Raw genomic sequence first — 12,525 nt, 5'->3', positions numbered from 1 at the left:
TGCCCCTCCTCGCCGCCGTCGGTCAGAGCCGCCGGACAAAGCCCATGTTGGGATGGCGGCAACGGGACCTAATCCGCCTGCTCCTGTGTGTTGGTTGATGGTTCTTGGCTGATTTGGCAGAGCAAGTATGTCTAGGGCGGCACCTTGCGGTGACAATGATGGCCGATGTGGTTGCCGGGACTGGAGCTGATGGCTACTGCTGGAGGGCACTAGTCTACGTCGTGGTAGTCCTCAACGACAGAACTCCTGTGCGGGCTCCAGGTGTTGGGCGTCGTCACTCCTGCCAAAGTCGGGCTGCGTGTGAGGGACATTAGAGTTTAGAGGTAGGATGGTGTACGCGGAGTCGCTGGACCTGGTCGGGAATGGCTAGATTTGGACCCCGCTGTGATCGTGCCGCGCTCAACTTCCTATGACCATGCGGCTAGATCTGGCTCCACGCTATGGTCCACGTCTTACGCTGGTGGTAACTGCAAATTTCTAGACTAACTTCCTACGGCTCCACGACAGCGATGGTTATGGAACTCTTCGGCGACGAGATACAAATTATTGACAACGACTTGATGTAGAGGGAAGGTTGAGCAGTGGCGGCAATTGCATCACATGTACCTGTTGGGGTCGTCGAAAAGTGTTGGTGAAAACGCATGTGGACTTCGATGACGGTGCCACTCGAGCATCCAGTCTAGAGCTCCGAGGCGAAAGCCTAGGTCAGACCCGAGTGATTATACCAGGCAATGATGATGTTTATTTACTTAGTTACCTTGTTGAAGACATTGCTCGGATATGCTTGGACTGATTCTTCAGGGTGAAAACCTAGATTCTGGCCTTATGATTGGATCAGGTGACGACGGCTAGTGTCGCTCCCTTCCTGAAGGTATTGATGTTGAAGAATTTCGTCGTCTTGTGGCCAACCATTCGCAACCGAGCTCCAACATCGGACTACTTCCGAGGTGGTCGTCTTGGGATGATTTTTTGTGGATTTTTTTCGATTTCACGCAATTTATTCTCTGCCAAGATGAATAGCCAGTACCCCTCAAGGTGTATACCGGCTCAAAGTCCGGTATGCACCTTGCGGTCACCACAACCCAGACATATACCAGAGCTTTGAGGGTCTCCTTTGGAGACGCCCTAAACCCACACACCAATCACTACTTGCGTGCCGCCACGATCGACCATGTCGCCCATGGGCCGGCCCAACGGAACCCGGGGCTTCCACGAACTGTAGAAGAAGAAAAGAAAAGAAAAAGTAAATAGACATGAGTGTTAAGATGTCCTATTTGATCAGTGCAGTTCTCTTTGAAGGAAGAGGTCATGAGTTTTGATTCACGTCGCCCGTGCTCATTTTTGAAGCTTAACAGAAAATCGAGCCCCATACATACAAAATTGGTAAGATTTGCCAGATGTCCATATTGCATTTTATACGTTTAGCAGGGGTTGTACCACAGGGGAGGTCAAAAGCTAAACCTTAGCAAGCTAGATGCTTGAGAGCTGATTTGATGGCCAATTTTCAGGTGTTTCTTTGACTGAGAGACAAACGTTTGATGATTTCAAGATATTGAATCAAGCAAAGTTGCTTGATTCAGGCAGTGCTGGTACCCATGTCTGGATCAAGCAAAGTTGCGGTTCGGTTCGTGCCCATTAGCTCTATTGTTCAGGCTGTTTTGTGGTGCAAAGACTGACTGGCCTCCCAGTCCAAGTGCCGAGCAACTAAGTTCGTGCAATTTTGTCTGGAGTGCGTACGGCTACTTAGGTGAATGTATAGCAACGATTAGCATGACTCCGTCATAGTCTAGTTGGTTAGGATACTCGGCTCTCACCCGAGAGACCCGGGTTCAAGTCCCGGCTTGCCCTTTTTTTTGGGGGGGGGGATTTCCCTAAGGTTGAATGACCATTTTTTCCTGATCTCAGTGAAGGAAAAATGCATCTGGCAATGTGCTGTTCATATTGAAGCTCCTTCTGTTACATGCTCGATATAGGAAAAGACAGTTTGTCATCCTAGACCCCGTTCAGATCCGCCCTAGCGTTAGCCCAGACTTACAGCCATGCCATGGGCCTAGAGCTAGGGAAGGAGGCTCGCTACCACCACCCAACGCCACCGGTGGAGGGGGGTATTTCCCTAAGGTTGAATGGCCATTTTTTCTTGATCTCAGTGAAGGAGAAATGCATCTGGCAATGTGCTGTTCATATCGAAGCTCCTTCTGTTACATGCTCGATATAGGAAAAGATAGTTTGTCACCCTAGTCCCCGTTCAGATCCACCCTAGCGTTAGCCCAGACTTACAACCATGCCATGGGCCTAGAGCTAGGGAAGGAGGCTCGCTACCACCACCCAACACCACCGGTGGAGGCACAACACACAGCACCACGCATCCTTGCCCCACTGATCCGCACCACACGTGCCCTCGGACGAGGTCACCACAGCCACAGACGCCGCCGGACCACCCCACGAAAGCACGCCCCCATGCCAACCACCTCCAGCAGCCAAGACCATCGGCAATGGTTGGCCCGCGCCACGCGTGGCAGCAGGCTGGAGGAGCCGCCCGTTCTTGATCTAGATCGGAAGCCCGCCGCCGCCACCCCGCGTAGATCGTTTATCCATTCCCACATCGAACTCGTATGGATAGAAGGTCTGTAGAAGTGAAAGTAGGACGATGGAGAAAAGTGTAAGGAGTACCGAAGAAAAAAGATTTAGGGCTTTCTGCACACGAACAAATAATAGCGTCCAAAACTGGAAAGTTTTACTTTCGATATTAAATCCGCAAGGAAAGGCTAGAATCCAAACAAATGAGGAGCTGGTGGATAGTTCGAATTTCAATGGTTAGGGAGAGGAATGTGACACTTGTCTTTGACAATGAATTCTTTCTTTTTTACAGAGCTGGCATCGGCGATGGCATTGGGTCATCGCGAGTGATGGGGCGACCACTCAGCAACATGTTAATTAAGTCTTAACATGATGCATACAACGATATGCAATCATCTAGTTCACTTGACTTTGTTCCAAGTTGTTCTGACACATAGTTTCCTCAAAACTTTATATTAGTTCGGTTTTCATCAAGTGAGGAACGGTTCCCTGATTTGAGTTTGTTATGAGGAGCTCGAGATTTTCTTCATCCGTACGAAGTCCTGTGCTACCTCGCAGTAGGGCACTTGAACGCGCAGGGCATTCGTCTAGTCTGCTACAAAGAGAAAACCATAGTTGGACTCCATTTGAAGCAATGAGCTTATGTGGTGCTTCTAGGTCCTTCTATATAAAAAAAATTAGTTGTCAATCTGACCGTCCAAATCAGAACATGTTCATCCTCACGACATATATTTATCGCATAGTGTGTTGACTCCTCTCATCTTCATTTGTCATGTGTGGCATTGGATCATTTCATCTCCATTTTTCATGTGGCGTGTTGAATCCTTCCATCTCTTTTTGTCTCTTTGACTCCTTTCATCCCCTTTGTCGCATGGCGCATATTTTTGAACAATCACTCGGGACATTCATAGGATATCATTGCTCTCTAATATTTTGCGAAAAGGAACACGAAACTAGTAATATGTTAACTCTTGCAGGTAACAGTAGTCATCGTATGCCTTCTTCTACAAGAATGTATTGTAAGTGGTTGGGAGTTCCACTCCTCTGAATCATAACCATATATAGGATCTTGGTCTAACACCAAAATTTAAAATTCAAATTCTTCATTGCTTCTCTATTTACATGCGATGCACTGAAAATCAGCAAGCATTATCACATTTTTATTTTGTGATTGCTTCAGATGGATTTGCGACAAAGTTTGATTTTAGATCATGGACTCTATAGGTCTTGGTTTAAAAGAATTGAAAATAAATATTTCAGGTGTAAAAATTTTCTGGACATGCACATATAGATGTGATCTGTTGCACCTATAAATTTTCATGTAGTACATGTTTTTATATATACGTACACAAAAGATCCAATACCCCTAGATTTAAAAAATAGCAAACAATGCATAGAAATCCACATACATGGTAAAGTATATTTTAACAGAAGTTTACACATATGTAAAATACATCAATTGATATGTATATGTCAAAGTATTTCAGATTTTACTAAAACTTTTACATATAATTTCTTATTATTATTTATTAAAAAATGAGCTCATTGGCCCTGGCCTCAAATCGCCTAACACATACTACAACTCCAGACCCGTCCCTTGGCAAACCGTTTAAAAACAACTTTTGTTACACACCAGTTCACGTTTTAAGCATGATCTCATAGTATTTATTTTGTATCTTCTAATATGTTTGTCAATACATACAAGATGATACCACCCATGATATCTAGAACTTTTAGGCGTTAAACATAATGTAATTCTTCCAGAAAACTGATGGGATATAGGCTAAATAGTAATCTGTAATTATTGAAAAGTGCGGCGCCAGAATCAGCTTTTTGGTTGTAGCTTGCAAACCATAAGTCAGAATCAAAAAAATTGTACTGTTGGCACGCATACTACAAAACCATTGACTTTTACCATTATCTTAATTAGTGATTATGCACAGTTTAATCATATATCTAGATATAAAATTATAGGCACCGGCAACCAATCCTTCGATCCAAACTTAGCATGGTTCTCTTAATCTATTTATTTGCTTTACAACTAATGACTAATTATGGTTTACCTCTGCAACATAGATTTACACATCCTTGTTAAGTTCAGAAATTTGGGATAAAGCCCACAAATTATCCTTACTTGTTTGCATGTTCTTTCCTCTCATTGGTTGTTGCATTGCTCTCTTCCAATTGGAAGTATTGCCTTCTCTCTATCAATTAAATTTTCACTAAAGCAATTTCTCCTCGCCATAGACTTATCTCCAGTTTTGACAGCTCTCTTTCTCTGATTGGGGGTCTAGAAGACAGAATCAGCAAGCAGAGCACAAAAGGCTTGAAAAACGCACAGACCAATGCATACACGTAGCAGCAGGCCGACTGCTCCAGCAGCAACACCATCTTGCGAGCAACTTGGTGGCGGTGGTGAGGAACATCGGAACGGAAACCAGCAACTGCTTTCGGCGATGCCATGTCTTCATGAGGTAGAACTTGTTGTCGGTGGTGAGGAACGGCAACCAACAGCAGCTTTCGGCTTCGGGAGCCCATCGCATCGGTGAGTTTGATGGCTCCGGCAGCAACACCATCTCGCGAGGAACTTGTTGGCGGTGGTGAGGAACGGCGGAACGGAAACCAACAGCTGCTTTCAGCGATGCCATATCTTCATGCGGTAGAACTTGGTGCCGGCGGTGAGAACGGCAACCAAGAGCAGCATTCGGCGTCAGCGAGCGCAGCGTATCCGTGGGTTTGATGGCTATGCCATATCTTCGACGCGTCTTGTATACTCTTGAATAGGTTTTCTTTTACTTAGTCTAGGTTTATTAATTGTGCTACCGTGTTAGTTGCGCAACAAAGAAAAAAAACAGCCGTACATGTCTATTTTTTTATCAATTAGCCGTACATGGCTTAGATGGGTTTTTTTATCAGTACAGACACAAGCGCTCATATACACGCGCATACACTCACCCCTATGAACGCACACACGCACACCCTACCCCTATGAGCACCTCCGAAAGACTAAGCCGGCATATCATCTTGAGATTTACGAAGTCACCGTAGGCGCCTCGTCGTCGACGGGAACGTCTCCTCCCACTGAATGCGTATCGCCGGAAATCCTGAAATAAATCCAGGAATAAATGTGAGCACCAGGATTTGAACCCTGGTGGGTTGGGGATACCACAGTCCCTCTAACCATCCAACCACAGGTTGGTTCGCACATGGCTTAGATGGGATGAGGCGTAAAGGATATGGACTCTTTATTTAATCTGAGCCATTATAAATCGTCCTCTTTAAATCAATATTTTTTCTATGGACTAATCTACACCATATGGACTCTTTATTTAATCTGAGCCATTATAAATCGTCCCCACTAAATCAATGTTTTTTTCTATGGGCTAATCTACACCGTAATAACTCGGTCCCACCAGATTAACGATCCTAAATTTCTGATTAACGTGGGAATTTCTTGGGAGTGCCTAATTAGTATAAGTATAGATATAGATAGATAGGTAGATAGATATAGATATAGATATAGATAGATATAGATTGGCTTCCCTATGGACTTAATATGATCTTGGATCACTTAACAAAAAATGTAGAGTCTTGAAGATTTTGTGAGTGTATTATAGCAATACGCATAGATGTTATGCTCCGATTATAGGAACGTTCTAGATGGTTCCTAGTTTCCGTTTTTTTTTTGGTTTTTAACTTGTTTTTGCGGTTTCATTTTTCTTTTTCTTGGTTTTTTATGTTTCATTTTCTTCCTTTTTGTTTTTGCACAATTTCAAAAATAGTTCACATTTTGAAAATATTCAGAATTCCAAAATTTTGTTCCTATTTTAAAAGAATGTTCGGAATCTGAAATTTTGTTCATGGTATTCAAAATATTTACATTTTAAAAAATATTTGAAAATTTTAATCTTTTTAATTTTTTAAATAAACCTTATAAATTTAATAAATCCTCATAATTTAAATTTTTCAATTTTTCACAAATTCTATAAGTTTTTCAAAATTTGTTCACAATTTTCAATAATTATTTGGAAATTTAAATATTTTGATAATTTTTAGAAAAAATATAATTTTTTCGGAAATTTTCAAAATTGTTCAAAAAAATTGAAAAGCAATGTTCACTCTTTTTTGGATTTTCCTTTGAATATTTTTGAATCGTGAACTACAGTAATGCTCTAGAGTACTTTTACGAGCTGAAGTGCACCGCTGTATTGTGGCATTTTGTCGGCTTGCCTGCGAATGGGCCGACTCATTCGGCTGCCGCCTGCGTGTCCTGGTACTATACGACAAGGAATGCGTCATATAGGACAACCCCGCCTACTCTTCTGCGGAGCTCCTACAGTTGGGGCTTCACACAGGGGCCCCTGACTGGGCCGGCCCAGCAGTGCGTGCGCTTATTGTAGCCCGTAGCAGGTGAATAATCCACAAAAAGTTGTGCCCGCCGGCATGGGATCGAACCGGAGACCACCTGTGATGGTAGATAGTACGTTGTTCATAGCCATCAGAAGGGACAACGATTACTGACTAGAGCAGCGCAAAACTTGAAGAAGGGACAACGGCGAGGCATTCGATTTTTTTAAAAGTTCAAACGCAAGCTTTTCTCTACAAATGTGCATATTTTTTTGAAACGCAAACATTATAAAAAATTATGGTGAGTATTTGAAATCGACATTTTTAATAACAGACATTTTAAAAAATCCCGATTCTTTTTTGAAAACACGACTTTTTTTTACCATTGATCAATTTTTGAGAAACAGGAACATTTTTTGAAAACTTTGAATGAAGTTTGAAAACAGGAATATTTTTTGAAACTCCAAATTAATTCAAGAGCACGAACATATTTAGGACTTATGAACTTTTTTTGAATCGGGAAACTTTTATGAAATTCTGAGAAAAAAACTGAAAACAGGTATATTTTTTGCAACACCCGAACAAAATTGGAAACGCGAAGAATTTTTTAAAACATGAATATTTTTTGAAAACACAAACATTTTCTGAAACTCAGAAACAAAATTTTATAACGCGAACAAATTTTGAGAACATGAACCTTTCGGAAACTCCCAAACAAAATTCAAAAATGCGAACAATTTTTGAAAACTGGTACATTTACTGAAACTCCCAAACAAAATTCTCAAACACAGAAAAAATTGTGTAAACATGATTTTTGTTTTTGAAAAAATAGCATTTTTTTTAATTTCACGATTTTTTTTTGGAAAACATGGATTTCTTGAAAATTCTGAAGAAATTTTGAAAAAGAAAAAGAAACTTAAAAGCAAAAAGAAAAAATAGAAACAGAAACTGAAAAATGAAAGAGAAAAAGAAACCAAGAAAGAATAGGAAAACGGAAAACTAGGTTCAAAACCTGTAAAAACCGTTTTCTAGAAAGCTACGCGTACTGCTATACATGGGCCGACCCAATTGCTCGACAGGTCGACTTACCTGTGCGAATCAACTTTAAGAAGGACCGTCAGCGATGCATCCAATTTTTTTCAAAGTTCAAACGAGAGCTTTTCTCTACAAATGTGCATATGTTTTTGAATCACAAACATTTTTAAAATATATGGGGAGTATTTCAAAAGTGCATTTGTTAAAACGTGATTTTTAAACGCTAATCTTTTCAAAATTGCAAACAATTTTTAGAACTCAAACAGTTTTCTAAAACACAAAACACTTTTTTAAAATCTAGATTATTTTTTTAAAACATCAATTGTTTAATCATTGATCAATTTTTGAGAAACAGAAACATTTGTTGAAAAGTTTGAATAAAGTTTGAAAACAGAAATATTTTTTGAAACTCCAAATAAATTCAAAAGCATGAACATTTTTAGGATCTACAATTTTTTTTGCAATCGGGGACCTTTAATGAAATTCCGAGAAAAAAGTTGAAAACATGATTTTATTTATGAGAACGGGAATACTTTTTGCAACCTCCGACCAAAATTCAAAGTGCGAAGAGCTCTTGAAAACATTAATTTGTTATAAAAACACGACCATTTTCAGAAATTCAGGAACAAAATTTAAAAACTACAACAAATTTTGAGAACATGAACATTTTTTAAACTCCCGAATAAGAATAAAAAGACCCGAACAATTTTTGAAAACATGATCTTTTTAAAACGGGAACATTGTTTGAAACTCCCGAAAAAAATTCAAAAAATAAACAATTTCGAAAGCGCGAAAAGTTTTTGAAACTCCGAACAAAATTTTAGAACATGAACAACTTTTGAAAACGAGAACATTTTCTGAAACTCCCATACAAAATTCAAAACCACGAACAATTTTTGAAAACAGGAATATTTTCTGAAACTCCCGAACAAAATTTTGTAAACACGAAGGGTGTGTTTGGCTGCCGTAGCTGGCGGCTTTGGCTTAGCTCAGCCTCGCTCAATGGAGGCTGGTTGAGGGAATGCAGGCTGTAATGCTGCATCTGCACATTGTTTGGTTGCCCGCATCTAGCTCTTTCACTTGAGAGGATAGCTTAGCGCACGGTGTTTGGTTGCCCGCATTGTCTGAACTCACACATAAGCACGGTGTTTGATACGTCTCCATCGTATCTACTTTTCCAAAAACTTTTGCTCTTGTTTTGGACTCTAATTTGCATGATTTGAATGAAACTAACCCGGACTAACGTTGCTTTCAGTAGAATTGCCATGGTGTTATTTTTGTGCAGAAATCAAAGTTCTCAGATTGACCTAAAAATTTACAGAGAATTTTTGTGGAACATATAAAAAATATTGGTGAAAAAGATACCAGAGGGGGCCACCCAGGAGCGACAAGCTCAGGGGGCGCGCCCTCTGAGCTTGTGAGCCCCCGGACCTCCGACAACCCTAACTCCAACTCCATATATACCTATTGGCTAAGAAAAAATCAGAGAGAAGGATTCATCACGTTTTACGATACGGAGCCGCCGCCACCTCTTGTTCTTCATCGGGAGGGTTGATCTGGAGTTCGTTTGGGGCTCCGGAGGGTGGAATTCGACGCCGTCGTCATCATCAACCTTCCTCCATCATCGATTTCATGATGCTCACTGCCGGGAGTAAGTAATTCCTTCGTAGGCTTGCTGGACGGTGATGGGTTGGATGAGATATATCATGTAATCGAGTTAGTTTTGTTAGGGCCTGATGCCTAGTATCCACTATGTTCTGAGATTGGTGTTGCTATGACTTTGCTATGCTTAATGCTTGTCACTAGGGACCGAGTGCCATGATTTCATATCTGAACCTATTATGTTTTCATGAATATATGTGTGTTCTTGATCCTATCTTGCAAGTTATATGCACCTATTGCGAGTTATGAACCGCATACCCCAAGGTGACAATAATTGGGACTCTTTCCGGTGATTACCGTAGTTCGAGGAGTTCATGTATTCACTAAGTGATAATGCTTTGTTCTGGTTCTCTATTAAAAGGAGGCCTTAATATCCCTTAGTTTCCTTATGGACCCCGTTGTCACTGGAGGGTAGGACAAAAGATGTTATGCAAGTTCTTTTCCATAAGCATGTATGACTATATACGGAATACATGCCTACATTACATTAGTGAATTGGAGCTAGTTCTGTATCGCTCTAGGTTATAACTGTTACATGATGAATGCCATCCAACACAATTATCCATCACTGATCCAATGCCTACGAGCTTTTCATATATTGATCTTTGCTAAGTTACGCCATTGTTGTTGTTACGATCACTACAAAACTGTTACTATTCCTATTGCTACTGTTACCGTTACTACCATATTATTTTGCTACTGATCACCTTGCTGCAGATATTAAGTCCTTCAGGTGTGGTTGAATTGACAACTCAACTGCTAATACTCGCGAATATTCTTTGGCTCCCCTTGTGTCGAATCAATAAATTTGGGTTGAATATTCTACCCTCGAAAACTGTCGCGATCCCCTATACTTGTGGGTTATCAATGTTTGGTTGCACACATGGTGCGAGGTGTGCTAACTGTGTACCCTATGTGGTGAGGTTACCTTACACATGATTACGTCTCTAGCACACCAACGGCACAGCACTGCAATGGGGACAAACTGCACAATGATGATGAAGTTCTTCACTGCAAGGCGTGGCGCCAGCTTGGCAACTACAACGTTGCCAACTTCAACCACGCCAGCCATGTGCTTTTGCATGTAGTTGGCGTGAGCTTCTTCCGCCGCCTGCCTTGTCTTAAACCCTCTGTGGCTATTGTTGTTGTAAGATGCCACTTATTCACTGCAAGCTTCCCATGAACTGCAAACCCCTGGTGCCCTCCCGACAAACACCGCATACCATTTGTCCTAACAGTGCACAAGAGCAGCAGTTGAGCAACAAGCAAAAGAACAATCAAGAAGCAAGCAATGAAGTAGAAGTAGTAAGCATGCATGATCATATGGCATAGCAAGTTCTAACCTACTATGGTGTCATCCTGCCACCACCACATCCAAAATAGGGTGTCATCCTACCACCGCAAGTTTGTGATCACCCTGAGGATCAGCGTGAGGGGTTAGTATATACCAACTCACCAAAATATATAGACCATCATATTGTTATCGCCCTAGCTACACAAAATATACGTCATAATCATCATCGTCGTCCTTGTCGCCATCGCTATCATCATCAAGGATCATGCACACGGTAACCAGCAGCAAGCTCTAGTGGTAGTGCTTGCCCAGCCAGCTCCTGAGCCACAACACTCTGTGGGCGTCTGCCATTGCAACAATCCCAACACCTTGGGCCTTGTTGTCCAGCAAGTGGCTGAGAGCTGCCATGACGGTGCTGTATAGGCCAGGGTGGACGTCAACGGCCTTGCTCTCACTAATGGTGGTTGCCACCTCCTTCACTGCCTCAGTCATGCTGCTGAAGACACTGATCTCCTCCTCCACCAGGCCGCCCCTCTTCCTCTTCCTATCGAGCATAGGGGCATGCTCAAATGGCTTGTTAGGGACATCCGGGGAGCCTGGGAACTCCGGCATGGGAGAACCGAGAGGCTCACCGGAGCCCATGGCATGCTTGCCAGTTGCCAGGCCAAAGGAGAAGATGTGCTACATTTGGTTGTAGTTCTGGATGGGTGTGTTGAGGAACTCAGCGTCCTTGGGGTGGTCCTAAGATAGAAGCAGAAGGGTTGTTAGTTGCTACATGGCAATGACAGTGTGCAAAACAAGAGGGCAGTGAGCTAACCGTGACATGGCTGGTGTAGTGCTCTGCCTCCAGAACGGCAGAGCAAGTGCTCTGATCCCAGGAGGCGCCGCTAAGGTCTCTGAGCTTGGACACTTGGATCCATCGAGCTCTCCACTTCCTCAGGTGGTTGTACACCTGGGTGGCGGTCACCTCCTGGCCACAGAACTCGAAGACCTGCTTCGCAACAGTGTTCAAGTGCACCTCCTTGAAGCCCTTGTCAGTCCTAACCCCACTAGAGATGAGCTCACACATCTTGTTCAGCGTGAACATGGACATGAACGGCTGCCACTTCATGTTGTTCCCCCTACCATCCTTCTTGGCTTCTAGTGCATCGACAACAGAATTGGCAGTTGGATCAACGAGCACAACAGGCACAAAGCAAGAAGGTGAAACCTCGAACACCTCTGAATCAGCAGGCATGTTCTGATCGACAAGGGGCTATGAGTCCTCAACATAGGAGGCCGCAAACTGGTTGTCCGACAGGACAAGGGCCTGACTAAGATCTTCCGTGTGTGTGGTCATGTGCTACAATCATATCACGCATACACAGTAAGCATAACACACACAGTACCACAACATAGCAACATGACGATCTATGAAAGTAGGAGCATACATGCCAACTAGATATGAATCCATCACCAATAGCTCCACAACATTAGAACTAGCTATGAATCCATTGTGTTCATCACAAATAGCTACTATAGCATGCTACAAATCCTACACAACTAGCTATGAACCCATAGTATTCATCCATAGAGTTCATCATTATCATACTACTCAATCTACATAGACC

General features: G+C 42.3%; 1 pseudogene; it reads right to left on the bottom strand.

The window, feature by feature from the left end:
* Positions 1-11,206: 11,206 nt before the first annotated feature.
* Positions 11,207-12,152, bottom strand: LOC123120883 (uncharacterized; annotated as a pseudogene).
* Between the last annotated feature and the right edge of the window lie 373 nt (positions 12,153-12,525).

This window comes from Triticum aestivum, chromosome 5D (genome assembly GCF_018294505.1).
Source record: "Triticum aestivum cultivar Chinese Spring chromosome 5D, IWGSC CS RefSeq v2.1, whole genome shotgun sequence".
NCBI lineage: Eukaryota > Viridiplantae > Streptophyta > Magnoliopsida > Poales > Poaceae > Triticum > Triticum aestivum.
The sequence above is the reverse complement of the archived record's forward strand: the minus strand, read 5'-3'. Positions and strand labels throughout refer to the sequence as shown.